The sequence below is a fragment of the Scleropages formosus genome, chromosome 13 (assembly GCF_900964775.1).
Source record: "Scleropages formosus chromosome 13, fSclFor1.1, whole genome shotgun sequence".
NCBI lineage: Eukaryota > Metazoa > Chordata > Actinopteri > Osteoglossiformes > Osteoglossidae > Scleropages > Scleropages formosus.
The window spans coordinates 1872697-1888000 of NC_041818.1; positions in this window are offsets into that span (position 1 = coordinate 1872697).

Genomic DNA, 15304 nt, shown 5'->3' on the forward strand with positions numbered 1-15304 from the left:
TAAGTGAATTACATACTGAAAATGAAGGAATTCTTATAGAATGTGATATGGTTATTGAGGTTTTGTCTTTAAAATGTTTAAAGAAAATTAATTGTTAATAGATGAATGCATCAAGCACTCCATCACACAAATTAAGTTTTTGAGGGGGCTGAATTACCACTGTATTTCATGGCAGAAAAAAAATGGTTTGCAAATGAAAAAATAAATTAAAAAAAATGTTTAAACATCAGGGGGTGCGGTGGCGCGGTGGGTTGGACCGCAGTCCTGCTCTCCGGTGGGTCTGGGGTTCAAGTCCCGCTTGGGGTGCCTTGCGGCGGACTGGCGTCCCGTCCTGGGTGTGTCCCCTCCCCCTCTGGCCTTACGCCCTGTGTTACCGGGTTGGCTCCGGTTCCCCGTAAGGGACAAGCGGTTCTGAAAATGTGTGTGTGTGTGTGTGTTTAAACATCATAAAATAAAAGAAATGTTTATGTATGACAATGATAAAACCAACATATTTTGCAATATCTGAAACAAATCCAAGAACCCAGGTTCAAATCCCCTGCCATAGTACTACTGAGTAAGGAACATACCATTAGTTGGTCTCCTACTTCATAAATGGATTTATCATTTTAAGTACTTTAACATTGCTAATCGCTTTGGCAGACTGTGTCAGCTGAATAAAACTGTAAATGTGATGAATTTTCAATTGTATTCTTAAACAAGACACTTCCCCTGCAGTGCAGCAGCAACTACTTTGCCATATACACACACACACACACATCTTCAGAACCACTTGTCCCATACGGGGTCGCAGGGAACCGGAGCCTACCCGGTAACACAGGGCGTAAGGTCGGAGGGGGAGGGGACACACCCAGGATGGGACGCCAGTCCGTCGCAAGGCAACCCAAGTGGGACTCGAACCCCAGACCAACCGGAGAGCAGGACTGTGGTCCAACCCACTGCACCACCGCACCCCCTCTTGCCATATAAATGGGTGACAAATTTTGCCTTTTTTTTCTCCATAGAAATACCCAGTTTTCGATCTGTGCAACACTCCGGAGACTATCAACCTTTCATGGTTGGTACATTTCCAGACTTCGCAACATAGCAGTTTGATGCTAGTGAATGGTCTGTGCAGTAACTCTTCTCCAAACCTACTTCAGAGGCTACAGTAGAGACAACTATTTCTGTTCCTTTCAAAGAGGAACAGTCTCTTTTCGGTGATTTCTGAGAGAACTGAAACATAAAAAGCTAAAAAATAATAATAGGAGTAGAGAAAGCTGCTGAGTCAGCTCGACTGTCTACTGTGAGGGACACAGAGTTCATAAGGACGACTTCCATACTGACACAAATACATTCTTCCTTGGTGGCCGATAAAAGTTGTGGAGGGTAATACTTAACTGCATTATCTTTACTGGCCATTCGGTATAATTTAGTAGTCACAGGAAACCACTAAAAATGTAAGGAACCTTAGCTCCAGGCACTCTATGAAGATAGAGCAGCAGGCTAAGCAGCTTTTTGTTGAAATTTTTTAATCAGTAAATATTTTTCAAGTTATTATTATATAAGCATGAAAGCTACTGTTGCACTGTAGTAGAATCAAAATCCCAGAACTGTATTAAAAACTGCATCCTCTGTAGGTTTTGCTTGCCATAGGCTTATAGCCTTTACTTTATCACATGCAGTCGCCACCTTTACTATCTCTCATTTAATGATTTACTTAAGAAAACAAATAAGACGTGTAGATATGTAAATCACACACACACACACACACACACACACACACACACATCTTCAGAACCGCTTGTCCCATACGGGGTCACGGGGAACCCGAGCCTACCCGGTAACACAGGGCGTAAGGCCGGAGGGGGAGGGGACACACCCAGGACGGGACGCCAGTCCATCACAAGGCACCCCAAGCAGGACTTGAACCCCAGACCCACCGGAGAGCAGGACTGTGGTCCAACCCACTGCGCCACCACACCCCCTATATATGTAAATCATTGCACACAAAATGACTCGACTGTGTTTTTTTTTTTTTTTTTTGACATTCAAAATTTTAAATTGTTCTTCACAATTCCATTTTAAAAGTGAAATGTGTTTTTCTGAGTAGCCATTGACTTTATTGTCCTCTCAATTTGCATGTGTCGCTTCCTGGGACTTGGAATCTTTGCCACTTATCTGATTTGATAAGTGGCTACTGAAAACTGCATAAAGAGAGAAACATTTTACATACAATTCAGCACACACGCACACACGCACATTGCCTGAACCGCTTGTCCCATACGGGGTCGCGGGGAGCTGGAGCCTAACCCGACAACACAGTGTGAAGGGCTGGAGGGGGAGGGGATACACACTGGACGGGATGCCAGTCCATTGCAAGGCACTCCAAGTGGGACTCAAACCCAGACCCACCAGAGAGCAGGACCCGGTCCAACCCACTGCACCATCGCGCCCCCATTCATTATTCATTTCTTTTTCAAAAACTGACATTGTCAGTTCGCAAACTGGAGGACTGTTTTGTCTATATCTTCATGGAAACGTGGTCGAACGACAACATTCTGGATGTGGCTATTCAGCTAGACTGGCTAACCTCCTTTAGAGCAGTGAGGGTTCACGCTCTTTTAAGAAATACGGAGGGGGCTTGTGTATTTATTAAAAATGGTGTATGAACGCTATGGTAGTTCTCAAACACTGCTCATCAACACTGCAATCACCAAGACCATCACCTCTAGGGATAACCAGAAGCCTTAGCTAACTGCAGAAATCTGCTCATTACAAAGGTACAGAGACAAACTGCAGAAGTCTGCTCATTACAAAGGTACAGAGACACTGCTTTCAGATCTGTGGAGAAGGCAGCCCTATGGATAGCTAGAGCTAACCTTTCCCGTGGCAACCGAAAAGCAGAAGTCCGGGATACACAGAAAATCAACAACCGTTTCACAGATAACAGATACACACGGTGCTTGTGGAGAGGCATTCAGGCTATCAAAGACTATAAGCCACCACTACAGACCTGTGATAGTGATGCTTCCCTCCCAGATGCTCTGAACAGCTTCTACTCACATTTCGAAAGAATAAGTCCCCTCCACTCCCAGATGATTGTGACAGCAACCAGTGTGAGGAAGACCCTATCCAGTCAACTTCCAAAAAGCTGCGGGTCCTGATCGGATACCTGGATGGGCAATCAGAGACTGTGCTGAGCAGTTGGCAGATGTCCTCTCAGGCACCTTTAAGATCTTACTAGCACAAGCACTAGTCCCTACATGCTGCAAGACCACCACTATCATACCTCTGCTGAAGCTATCTCGTGTGTCCTTCCTGAATGACTGCTACCCCGTTCCACTAACGCCTATAATCATGACATGCTTAGAAAGTTTAGACATACAGCATATCAAATTTAACCTCCCTGCTACACTCGACCACCTTCAGTTTGCTACCAAATCACTCCACCAAGGACCCAATAACATCAGCCCTGTCACACCTGGAGGAAAAAGGTTTCTACATGAGGATGCTATTCATTGATTAAAGCATAGCATTTAGCATGATCATCCCACAGCACCTAATAACTACTAAATAACAGATCGGCAGACATACCTCCAGAATTGCCATGCTTAACACAAATGCCTCACAGGACTGTGTGTTCAACCCCCTTCTGTTCACACTGTTGACTTATGATTACATTGCAATACATCCCATAATTGATTATTGTTTTTCCCACACTATAAAAGAAGTCTGCACTAGTTACCTGATCAAAGCACATGTCACTTTAAGCAAATAACAGTTATATAACTTATTACTGCTCCTGCAGCTAGCTTGCTGTATAGTGTATCTAGTCTCCAGTGTCTAATGTTTAATTGTTCCAGTTTACAGTTAAATTACACGTTCCGTATAGCATTTTTTGTAATTATATTGTATTCATATTATACATAAATATCTTTATAGCAATGTGTACATTGTCAGTGTATATCATATATTCTGTACGTTGTTGGCAGACACTGGCCTGTGTACTCCACTGTCTCGTTTTGTTTCTGGACCCGCCTGTTGCATTTATTGCTTTTTTTTTCTTTTACAAACTGCAGTGTATGTTTTGGGTGGCACGGAAATCCAAAAAAACTGAATTTTGGTCTTCTGTATGCATAACTCACCTATAGGTAGAATGACAATAATGTTGACTTTGACTCTGAAGTATCATGTCATAACTCTAAAAAAAAAAAAATTCTCTTATACAGTGCCTTGCAAAACTATTCACAGCCCTTGAAAGTTGACAACATTTTCGAGATTTCCAAAGATACATACACATTTTCTCCGAATCAATATTTTTACTGGTATCAATTTTACAATAACAGTCTATTTCAAAAGGCAAAATGAGTTATTTGTCCGAAGATATTAAAAATAAAATGTAAAACTTAAATATTCTGCTTGCATAAGTATTCAAAGCCCTGTGGTCAATAAGCTTAAAATGGCTAATTGTTCCCAAACATGACACATTTAACTCTTATTTGGACATAACTGAATAATTTATCACTTTTTCTGGATATAAAAATCACTGTGTGTCAGAGTCATCAGTCAGGCTGTGAACCCAGTGTGAAAGTTAAGACTTACAGAGCATACTACAAAAGTTTCAGAAAAAGCGATCCAATTGCATAAGTCAGGAAAAGAGTACAAAAAAATCGAAGTGCTTTGATTTCCCAACGAGTACTATTGGATCCTGTGGCACGCTCAGGCTGGGGGAGACGGGGATGGTAAGGAACGATTTTACCCCACCTATGGGTAATAATCGGCCCTATTTCACTCTGTCTTCCCAAACAGTAGGGGAGACTAACTCGGGAGTTCCAGGCAAATGCCGGACCCGAGAGACTTAGGAATGGCAGACCTCAGACCCTGAAGTCTCGACGCCCCGCACCAAGAGCACAACACAGCACAAACAACAGAAGGGAGCATTCCTTTCCTGTCCATAGTTCCCCATCACTGACTTGCCACACATGTAAATAAAGAAAAAGTCTTCATGTACCAAACGCTTCCTGCCTGTTTGTGCCACAGTGGTGCTAAAACCCAGGACTCCTTTCAGCGGTGATGGATGGGGCATATCTAGATTGCCTTCTGCACGGGATGCACCTCCAACAGTAGGAATCGTTGGATGACAAATTAAAAACTGACGGAGGATCAGAGGGCATTCGTGGAGGCGTTGGCTATGATTGCCGACTCTTCCGCTCTGCCTCCGCCTCCCCCATTTACCTCCCAAAAATGTTCCCGGAGGATGATCCAGAAACTTTCTTGGTGGTGTTTGATCACTCAGCCAGGACCTGTCAGTGGGTTCCAGACAAGATGGCACTGCGCCTCACAACCCTGCTTATATGGGGGAGGCCCTGGGGGCGGCAGCAGCGGCCAGTTATGGGGCCCTCCAGGAAGCCATAATGGAGCATGTAGGGCTTAGGCCTGAAGGACACTGGCAGCATCTGTGCGGCACACAGCGGGACAAGATGGCCTGGCCATTCGTCTTCACACAGAGGGTCCTGAACTCCACTCAGTATTGGCTACAACCCACTTGGCAGGAGCCAGAAAAGATCGTGGAGTTGGTAGCCTTGGAGTGGTTCATGACTGGGCGGCAAAGTACCAGATACGGTTCCAAGGGGTTTTACGTTGGGTGTAGAAAAGAAGCGTCAGCACAGACAAGAAGAGTTCGTAAGAAGGGGAGTCATATTTTATTCAGGGTCATAGGGGAAAGCAGACAGAGATGTGGAATGGGGGGACAGGGAACGGGTAGATCGTGGGGGAACTCAGTGTGTGGGGTTGCGGTCAGGGTCGGGGTTGTGCTTGGGACGTCTTGGGGCTGTTTCCGTCGTCGGCTGCTCAGTCTCAGTCTCTCTCTCTCTCTCTCTCTCTCTCTCTCTCTCTCTCTCTCTCTCTCTCTCTCTCACACTGGCCGGTCTGGGGAAAGAAATAGAGGCATTAATCAGCTTCAGTTGCTGCTGGCCCATCCCCAGCTCCGCCCCCTCTTCAGACTGCCCCGGCATGCTACGCTGGGCTTTACTGGACTCCAGGTATCAGCATACCATTGTCCAACCAAGCCTGGTTCTCTTGCGGGCATTGCATATTTGCTACACAGTGTTGGTTCTGTCTTTTCAAGGGGATAAACACACCTTTGAACTATTATACAGTATGTCGGATACTTGAGAGGTATCTTGGATATTATTCAGGAAAGTTGGGAGGCGGGGCCCAGCCCCAGTAAAAACGAAGTTCAGTATGTCTTGGATCTGTTGGCCTGGCTGCAGACTTCCAGTTGTCTGTCTTGTGAACACCTGCAGCAGGCCCACGAAAGGCAGGCTTGTACATATAACAAAGAAACCCAGCTGCGATGCTTCAGTCCCGGGGAAAAATATCCTCACTTTGCTCCCCACTTCCCGTCTAAATTTGTTAAGTGGCAAGAGCCTTTTGTGGTCACGCAGCGAGTAGCGGATGTTGATTATGAGGTCGTCTGGTCTGACATGGGTGATGCACCTCAGATTTACCATCTGAATCTCCTCAAACGGTGGCAAGAGCTGGTGATGGCCTCTCTCGCCACTAGGGAGCCTGCACAGGATGCATTAAGCCCAGAGGTTCCCAGCATGGCCACAACCTCGCTGGTGTCTTTCGAGTCTGGCCGCTCTGACTAACAGTAATGGGAGATTAGAAAAGTGCAGGAGGACTTTGCAGATGTGTTCTCTCCTCTCCCAGGCCAGACGCACCTCATACAGCATCATATCTAGCTGATAATGGACGAGGTGGTCCGGAACTACCCATATCGCATTCCTGTGCACAAACACAAGGTAATTCGGGAAAAAATCGACAAGATGCTGCTAATGGATATCATTGAGGAATCCCTTATGCTCGCTTTTCTGTGGATTTTTATAAGGTAGATGCTGTCAGATGATCTGAACCCGAGTGGTGAGTTGTTATTGGATTTCTGTGCTAGTCACGGTTTGTCCATAACGAACACCATGTTCATGCATAAGGGTGTCCATCAGTGCACTTGGCACCAGGACACCCTAGGTCGGAGGTCAATGATCGACTTTGTAGTCGTTTCTTCTGATCTTCGGCCATATGTCTTGGACACTCGGGAGAAGAGAGGGGCTGAGCTGTCAACTGATCACCACCTGGTGGTGAGTTGGATTAGATGGCAGGGGAAAAAGCTGGACAGACCTCGCAGGCCCAAACGCATAGTGAGGATCTGTTGGGAACGTTTGGCAGAGGCCCCTGTCAGAGAGGTCTTCAACTCCCACCTCCGACAGAGTTTCAACCAGGTCCCGAGAGAGACTGGGGACATTGAGTCCGAATGGACTATGTTCCACACCTCCATTGTCTGGGCGGCGGTTCGGAGCTGCGGCCATAAAGTCTTCGGTCCATAACAGAACCAGGAGTTCTATCGGGCCTGGCTGGCTCATGGGACTCCTGAAGCAGCTGACGGGTACCGACGGGCCAGACGGAACGCGGCTCTGGCAGTCGCCGCGACAAAAACTCGGGCCTGGGAGGAGTTTGGTGAGGCCATGGAGGAAGGCTTTCGGTCGGCCTCAAAGAGATTCTGGTAAACCATCCGGCGACTCAGAGGGGGAAGCGGTGTTCCACCAGCACTGTTTACAGTGGAAGTGGTGCGCTGCTGACCTCAACTGAGGATGTCCTCGGGCAGTGGAAGGAGTACTTTGAGGATTTCCTCAATCCCTCCGACACGCCTTCCGTAGAGGAAGCTGAGGGCGGGGACTCAGAGGGGGACTCGTCCATTACCCTGGCTGAAGTTGCTGAGGTAGTCAAAAAACTCCTCGGTGGCAAGGCTCCGGGGGTGGATGAGATCCGCCCCAAGTTTCTCAAGTCTCTGGATGTTGTGGGGCTGTCTTGACTGACACGCCTCTGCAGCATCACGTGGAGTTCGGGAAGGGTGCCTCTGGACTGGCAGACCGGGGTGGTGGTCCCTCTTTTTAAGAAGGGGGACCGGAGATTATGTTCCAACTGTAGGGGGATCACACTCCTTAGCCTCCCTGGGAAAGTCTATGCCGGGGTACTGGAGAGGAGAATCCGACCGATAGTCGAACCTCAGTTTTTACGGTTTTCGCCCTGGCCGTGGAACACTGGACCAGCTCTATACCCTCACTAGGGTGTTGGAGGGTTCATGGGAGTTTGCCCAACCAGTCCCTATGTGTTTTGTGGACCTGGAGAAGGCATTTGACCGTGTCCCTCGTGGCATCCTGTGGGAGGTACTTCGGGATTATGGGGTTCAGGGCTTGCTGCTACGAGCTGTTCGTTCCCTGTATGACCGGAGCAGGAGCTTGGTTCGCATTGCCGGCAGTAAGTCAGACCTGTTCCCAGTGCATGTTGAACTCCGCCAGGGCTGCCCTTTGTCACCGATTCTGTTCATTATCTTTATGGACCGAATTTCTAGGCGCAGCCAGGGAACGGAGGGTGTCTGTTTTGGTAGCTGCAGGATCTCGTCTCTGCTTTTTGCGGACGATGTGGTCCTGTTGGTTTCATCAAATCAAGACTTGCAGCGTGCACTGGAGAGGTTTGCAGCCGAGTGCGAAGCGGCGGGGATGAGAATCAGCACCTCCAAATCCGAGGCCATGGTTCTCAGTCGGAAAAAGGTGGATTGCCCCCTCCGGGTTAGGGGGGAGCCGCTCCCTCAAATGGAGGAGTTTAAGTATCTCGGGGTCTTGTTCACGAGTGAGGGAAAAAATGGAGCAGCAGGTTGATAGACGGATCGATGCGGCGTCCGCAGTAATGCGGTCATTGTACCGATCTGTTGTGGTGAAGAGGGAGCTGAGTCGTAAGGTGAAGCTCTCAATTTACTGGTCGATCTACGTTCCTACCCTCACCTATGGTCATGAACTCTGGATCATGACCGAAAGAATGAGATCGCGGATACAAGTGGCAGAAATGAGTTTCCTCCGCAGAGTGGCTGGGCGCTCCCTTAGGGACAGGGTGAGGAGCTCAGTCACCCAGGAGGAGCTCGGAGTAGAGCCGCTGCTCCTCTGCATCGAGAGGAGCCAGTTGAGGTGGCTCGGGCATCTGTTCCGGATGCCTCCTGGACGCCTCCCTGGGGAGGTGTTCCGGGCTTGTCCCACTGGGCAGACCCAGGACACGTTGGAGAGACTACATCTCTTTCTTTAAGAAAGGGGACCGGAGAGTGTGTGCCAACTATGGGGGTATCACACCTCTCTGGGAAAGTTTATGCCGGGGTGCTGGAGAAGAGGCTCCGGACGATAGTTGAACCTCAGATTGAAGAGGAACAATGTGGATTACGCCCTGGCCATGGAACAGTGGACCAGCTTTTTACCCTCTCACAGATAATTGAAGGGATATGGGAGTTTGCTAATCCAGTCAACATGTGTTTTGTGGACTTGGAGAAGGCCTATGACCATGTTCCCCAGGAAATTCTGTGGGAGGCGTTTCGGGAGTATGGGGTACCGGGGCCACTACTGCGGGCCATTCGGCCTCTGTACATATGGAGCGAAAGCTGTGTTCGCATACTCGGCATTAAGTCAAGCCTGTTCAGTGTGGATGTTGGACTCTGCCGAGGTTGTGCTTTGTCTCCACTCCTGTTTGTGGTTTTCATGGACATGATATCAAGGTGCAGTCAAGGCCAGAAGGGCATTCTGTGTGGGAGTCGGTAGGTGACGTCTCTGCTCTTTGCAGATGATGTTGTCCTTGTGGCACGGTCACAGGGTTGCCTCCAGGACGCACTGGAATGGTTTGCAGCCGAGTGTGAAGCGGTGGGGATGAGAATAAGCACCTCAAAGTCTGAGTCCATGGTTCTCTCACGGAAAAGGCTGGCATGCTCCCTCCAGGTAAGGGGAGAGAATTTGCCCCAGGTGGAGGAGTTCAAGTATTTGGGGTCTTGTTCATGAGTGAGGGGAGAAGGGAGCGTGAGATCGGCCGCAGACTGGGAGCAGCGGCAGCAGTAATTTGGTCGCTGTAACGGACTGTAGTGATGAAGGGGTAGCTGAGCCATAAGGCGAAGCTCTCCATTTACTGGTCGATCTACGTCCCTACCCTCACCTATGATCATGAACTTTGGGTAATGACCGAAAGAATAAGATCGCGGATACAAGCAGCTGAAATGAGTTTTCTCATTTGAGTGTTGGGACTCACTCTCCCTGACAGAGTGAGGAGTTCGGACATCCGGGAGGAACTCAGAGTAGAGCCACTACTCCTCCACATTGAGAGGAGCCAGTTGAGGTGGTTCAGGCATCTGAGAAGGATGCCCCCTGGGACCCTCCTTTTGGAGGTATACCAGGCACGGCCAACTGGGATGAGGCCCCGAGGTCGACCCAGCACTCGCTGGAGGGATTATTTGGCCTGGGAACTGAGGGGGATCCCCCAGGCTGAGCTGGACGAAGTTGCAGGGGACAGGAGTGGCTGAGCCTCTCTGCTCTCCCTGCTGCACCGCAACCCTAGAAGGACAAGCGGGATGGATGGATGGATGGATGGATGGAAGGATGGATGGATAGATAGAGCGAGCACTTTTCTGTTTTTTTTTTTTGATTTTATTTTACTTTATATATTTTTAAGCAAATGAAGTTGGCTTTGAAAATAAACTATTAAAATGCCTAAGTTTACAATAAAAATACTTATTGAAAGTATATGTGTATGTACTTTTTGAAATCCAGAATATGGTGCAAATTTTCAAGGGGCTTGAATACTTTTGTGTCATGCATCCCACTTCCACGCAATCAGTGACAACTGTGGCTAGGAAAGGGAGTATAAAGAGCTGCTCTGGGCGTAACAGCTCGCAGAACCTTAGTTCAGCCTGCCTTGACAACTGTGTTAGAACCTCTTTTCCCCAACCCCCTCCGTTTTCCCTGTTTCCTTGTCTGTCTGCCTCCTTGTCATTGTCTCCCTGGCTTCCCCGACTCATGGCTTGTTTTTTGGACTTCGACTCCTGGATTCTCCCTGTAACCTCGTTTGCGCGTCAGTGACCCTTTGCCTTTTTTCTTTTGACTGCGAGATTTGACTGCCCCTTGAATAAAAACCCTGAGCACCTGCGACTGGGTCCCATGACTCTCTTCCGTGAGAAACCATGACACTTTTGCAAAGAACTCTAGATCACTGACATTTCTGAAAAAGGAAAACTTGTAGGAGGAGGAGGAGGATCAGACTCAGAACTGCATCTTTAGTTTATTTTGCACTTTAATCACGTAGTTGTTGGTTTAAAAGAGTCTGATCTGTGTTAAATGCTGCATGAGAAATTTGAATACAAGGCAAAAAAAGCCACACCATCAAGGGCTCTGATAAATAAACATGAAGGTGTGAGAGCCAATGTACAGCAGTGGCACACTCAGTGTGTTTGCAGACTATTGAAATAGGATTAAAAATGAGTCATGGAGAAATGGTACTAATTATTAGTCCAAGGATGATTTCACTTAGTTTCAAAGCTGGAAAACAGCATTGTAAAGGTCTCAAGATTGAAAGAATTTTTTTTTAAATATACCATTTATGTAGTGTATCAGATTGTACGGTGCTTATTTTCAAAAGGGGTCACATATATTCATTCATTTAAAGACATGGCCTCATCAAATATATTATTTTAAAGTATTTGCTCAGCACAACCATATTCTGTTATTTTTATTGCAATGGTACCTTGCATGTTTAAAACTGACACATAAAATATAACATGCATTCAGAATTAACTTTACTGGGAAACTTTACTCCAAAGTGACGTACCGCTCAAAATAAACAAAAGTGTCTTTCAAAGCAGATGAAGAGCTTTATGTACAGATGCAGGACACTCAAAGGACTGTTAGTTTGTCTGATATCACCATTTCTGTCAGCACAAATTATACAAAAATAACTTCAAATTGAATTAGTCTGATAGGAAATGCAAAGGTGATCATGACAGATGGATCAGTAGAAAAGTGGGTACAAAACTGATGTGTTTTGTGAGACTTCTTAAATGCTAAAAGAGGTTCTGCTGACTAAAGTAAAAGTTTTATACAGACACTCTTCACTTAACGACCTACCTGTTTAACGACCGCACGGACTTAAGACCAGCTGTCCAACCAGTTGGTGTTGTGCACTGTACGAGAACTTTGGTCGTGGAAACGGCAGCAGAGCATCTCAGCGTCAAGCATCTCATCTCCCATCACCCTTTCTTAGTCTCAGTCTTGTTCCCACAGTCAGTCAGTATTCATTACACGAACGTTCGCAATTTCCAAGACTACATATTTCATTTATCGATTGTATTTTTATGTTCTGTAATATGGTGCTGCAAATGGCCGCTTCGGTGTGGAGCTCCACAATTGTTTTACTGCTTTTATTAGTTTGTCTGTCTTTAGTTATACTCCTACAGTCAGTTTTACCAGGGAAGAACTGCTGAACATTCAGCAGTACACACCACCCAATGTTTTACCGGTTTTCTATTATTCTGACATTTTGCTGGACATTGTAGTTGGAGGTGCAGCAGCGCTGCTCAAGTGTTCCAAGACGCGCAAGCGTGGAAAGCAAGCCGGCACACTAGTAAAGCTCCGAAAGTGCAGATTCAGAACCATGCTGCCTAGTATCCATCTGGTGAATCTCCACTCCCTACCCAACAAAATGGATGAACTTCTTCTCCTGTCCCAAAAAAACAAGGACTTCTTAAACTCTGCTGCTCTGTGTTTCACGGAAACCTGGCTGAATGAAGCCATTCTGGACAGCATACTACATCTGCAGGGCTTCCAGCTGTTCAGAGCAGATTGAGACGCAGAATCAGCGGGGAAATCGGGTGGCGGTGGGACAAGCTTCTACATCAACGAAAGGTGGTGTACAGACGTAACAGCGTTCAAGATGTGCTGTCCCAACCTAGAAGCGCTCTTCATCAACTGTAAGCCTTTCTACTCGCCATGGGAGTTTCCCTTGTTCGTTCTCATAAGTGTTTACATTCCACCGCAAGCATGTGTGAACGCAGCACTGCAACAGCTGGCCGGTCAGATCACAGACACAGAGCAACAACACCCGGACTCTGTTATAATCATTCTCGGGGACTTAAATAAAGCAAATCTCTCCCGTGAACTGCCAAAATACAGACAGCACGTTACATGTCCTACCAGAGACAGTAATATACTGGACCACTGTTACACCACAATAAAGGATGCATATCATCCCACGGTCCCACGGGCAGCTTTGGGGCTCTCTGATCGCTGCCTGGTTCATCTTATACCGACCTACAGGCAGAAACTGAAATCAGCTAAACCTGTAATAAGGACTGTTAAAAGATGGACTAACGAAGTAGAGCAAGACTGACAAGCCTGCTTTGAGTGCATTGATTGGAGTGTTTTTGAGGCTGCTGCTACCAATCTAGATGAGCTCACAGACTCTGTAAAATCATATATCAGTTTCTGTGAAGATATGTGCATCCCTACCAGGACTCATTTAACATAAAACAATCACAAACCATGGTTCACTGTAAAACTCAGACAGCTTCGTCAGGCCCAAGAAGATGCCTGCAGGACTGGCAACAGAGTCTTGTATAAACAGGCCAGAAACACACTGACAAAGCAGATCAGAGTATCCAAGAGAAACTACTCTGAAAAGCTGAAAAAACAGTTTTCAGCCAATGACCCACCATTAGTGCGGAGAGGCCTGAAAGACATCACCAATTACAAGACACCATCTCCCAGCACTGTGTTGAATCAACAACTGACCGACGATTTGAATGAGTTTTATTGCAGGTTTGAAAAACCCTGTCTCATACCCCACACCCATTCTGACCTTCTCTCCATGCATCGATTAACACCTCCGTTAACCCCCACCTTCCCCCCTCCTGCATTTTGGATCTGTGAAGAGGAAGTGTGTCGGGTCTCCCGGAAACAGAAGACAAGGAAAGCACTAGGCCCAGACGATGTTTCACCAGCCTGTCTAAAAACCTGTGCTGACCAGCTGACCCCTATCTTCACAAAGATTTTTGCCTTAATGTCTGTGGTCATGAAGTCACTTGAAAAACTGGTGTTGGACTACCTGAAGGACATCACTGGACCCTTGCTGGACCCCCTGCAGTTTGCTTATCGAGCAAACAGGTCTGTGGATGATTCAGTCAACATGGGATTGCACTACATCCTGCAACATCTGGACAAATCGGGGACCTATGTGAGGATCCTGTTTGTGGACTTCAGTTCGGCCTTCAACACATCATCCCACACCTCCTCCTGTCCAAATTAACTCAGCTCTCTGTGCCCACCTTCATCTGTCGGTGAATCACCAACTTCCTGAAGGACAGGCAGCACCTAGTGAGGCTGGGAAAATTCTGATGCAAGATTCGTATGATCAGTACTGGCACCCCCCAGGGATGTGTGCTCTCCCCACTGCTCTTCTCCCTGTACACCAACGACTGCACCGCAAAAGACCCCTCTGTCAAGCTCCTGAAGTTCGCAGACGACACCACACTCATTGGCCTCATCCGAGATGGTGACGAGTCTGCTTACAGACAGGAGGTCCAAGAGCTGGCTGTTTGGTGCAGTCATAACAACCTGGAGCTGAACATGCTCAAACAGTGGAGATGATTGTGGACTTTAGGAGAAACACCTCAGCATTATCGCCACTCACCATCATGAACAGCACTGTGGAAACAGTGGAGTCATTCAAGTTCCTGGGCACCACCATCTCACCTCACAGGACCTGAAATGGGAGTTCCACATAGACTCCTTTGTGAAGAAGGCCCAGCAGAGGTTGTACTTCCTTTGCCAGTTGAGGAAGTTCAACCTGCCACAGGAGCTGCTGATGCAGTTCTACTCTGCAGTCGTCGAGTCTGTTCTCTGCACTTCTATAACTGTCTGGTTCGGCTCAGCTACAAAATCAGACCTCAGAAGATTACAGTGTATAGTCCGGGCGGCTGGAGGAATTATCCCCCCCCCCTTCCAAGAACTGTACTCATCTAGAGTGTGTAAAAGGCCTGGCAAACTCATTCTCGACCCCTCAAATCCAGGCCACTTCCTCTTCGAACCTCTGCCATCTGGCCGGCGCTACAGAGCACTGAGCACCAGGACAGCCAGGTACAAGAAAAGTTTCTTTCCTCAGGCCATCTATCTCATGAACAGCTAAATGCCCCCTAGGGAGTAAACTGGTGCAATACACAATGCTATTTATAATTATATCTATTTATCACATCGTATCTCTTACCTACATTCCCTTGCACAAACCTGTACATACATATGATGCCTAGTGCCTATTTTGTATATGGTGTACTTTATATTATATATATATATATATATCTTTTTTTCACTTAATCTATTTTTTTTTTAATTATCTGTGTCTTGTCACTGTCATTCTGTCTGTGCTGTGGAAGTTTTTGTCACCAAAACAAATTCCTTGTATGTGTAAACAT